This window comes from Limulus polyphemus, unplaced genomic scaffold (genome assembly GCF_000517525.1).
Source record: "Limulus polyphemus unplaced genomic scaffold, Limulus_polyphemus-2.1.2 Scaffold78908, whole genome shotgun sequence".
In the NCBI taxonomy this organism is placed as follows: Eukaryota; Metazoa; Arthropoda; class Merostomata; order Xiphosura; family Limulidae; genus Limulus; species Limulus polyphemus.
Window position 1 is genome coordinate 417 of NW_013744504.1, and position 1653 is coordinate 2069.

General features: G+C 34.9%; 1 non-coding gene across 1 annotated transcript; it reads right to left on the minus strand.

The window, feature by feature from the left end:
• Positions 1 to 425: 425 nt before the first annotated feature.
• Trnav-cac lies at positions 426 to 498 on the minus strand. The gene has a single exon. It is a non-coding gene; the product is annotated as a tRNA-Val (tRNA).
• Between the last annotated feature and the right edge of the window lie 1155 nt (positions 499 to 1653).

Sequence of the window (1653 nt, forward strand, 5' to 3'; positions counted from 1 at the left end):
CTGAGGTAGCAGGTTCCAGAAGAACACCACGCTCCACCTCCATTATTGAATAGTTTTCCACTGAGACCTCTGTATGCAATTTAGAGATAAAGCTTTCAACAGTGAGTTATTTGCCATGAATAGTCAACTCAGAATGCACCACAACTTCAACATAGTAATTTAATATAAATGTAACCTCATAGTCTCCCCCAGACAAGTGACAATAGATGAAACTGAAGCAGTACCAAACTGAGAAATAACAACTTGCATAACTTCTTGATTAATATTAGGAGAGTCCACAAACACTGTCATAACTTCTAGTAGCAGAAGCTCGGGAGGTAATAAACTAACTGAAAAACTTTCACACTTGTAAAACACAAAATATAAACTACACCATGCCAAAATGAAAAACCGTAAGTCACTAATTAAACACGTAATAAGAAATTTGTGCTTGCCAGGGATTGAACCTGGGACCTTCCGCGTGTGAGGCGGATGTGATTACCACTACACCACAATCACTTACTGAACAAATTTATTTAATTTAGTTTCTAAAGTTAAGAGTATATTGATTAAATTAGACTTTCACATATCATAACGTGCTAGTTAAGAGAAAGGAAGAAAAAACATAATCCTAGAGCATTTTCAGTAAATGATCTTTTCTCAATTTTCAAAAAGAACGTTTTTCGAAGCCTTATAAATCGATGATTCTATATATTCGAAGTCTAAAGAAACTTTGCATATCAGAGTTCGAGCCTGGTATATGGTCGATGTACGACGAACACTATCAGAGAAAGTTACTCTGAAATATAGAAGACAAGATGTTAATCAGAATTCAAAGAAGATATTAATTTGACAATCTTTAAATATGTCAGAGTTGTTACTTTTTTATCAATTTACCTCAATTTAATAATATTAATTCCAATACGATGTGGAAGCAACAGTAGACAAAGAGCGTGATCGAATAATCTCGTCATCTGAGGTAGCAGGTTCAAGAAGAACACCACGATCCACCTCCACTATCAAATAATTCTCCTCTGAGACCTCTGTATGCAACTTAGAGATAAGGCTTTCATCAGCTTTAACTTCAACAGAAGCTCTGGACTTAATAAAGTAAGTTCCACGTTTAAAAACACAAAACAAAAACTACGCCATGCGATGAAACAAAAATAGTAAGTCACTAATTAAACATGAAATAAGAACTGACCAAAAACACATTTGCAATCTAAGAGAGCTGAACGCGCTAATCTAAAAATTACTTTGTATATCTATACACGTATACATAGATAGATAGATAGATGTAACTAAGATCTGCACATCAGCTATAGAAAGCCCAGGCGGGTTGATAATGTAGTTCGCCACGGGATGGAACTCTACCATTTACCTAAGACGTAATTTTATATATATTGTTATATTGTACTGTTACGTCTCCGTTTGTTAATTGATTTTTCCGTAACTTCGTTCCAACAAAACTTTAACGACACAAGTCTTTACTTAATAAAACTGGTTTATTCTTTCCGAATATAACTTTACCGATACACTCAACTTCAACAATCGCGCTAAACAAACGCTATAACAACGAACGTGCTCAATAATACTTCTGACTGCAGATCAAATATTCACTGTCTCCACACACATTACATTCCCCTCTTTTATACACCAGCCTACCCTATCTAG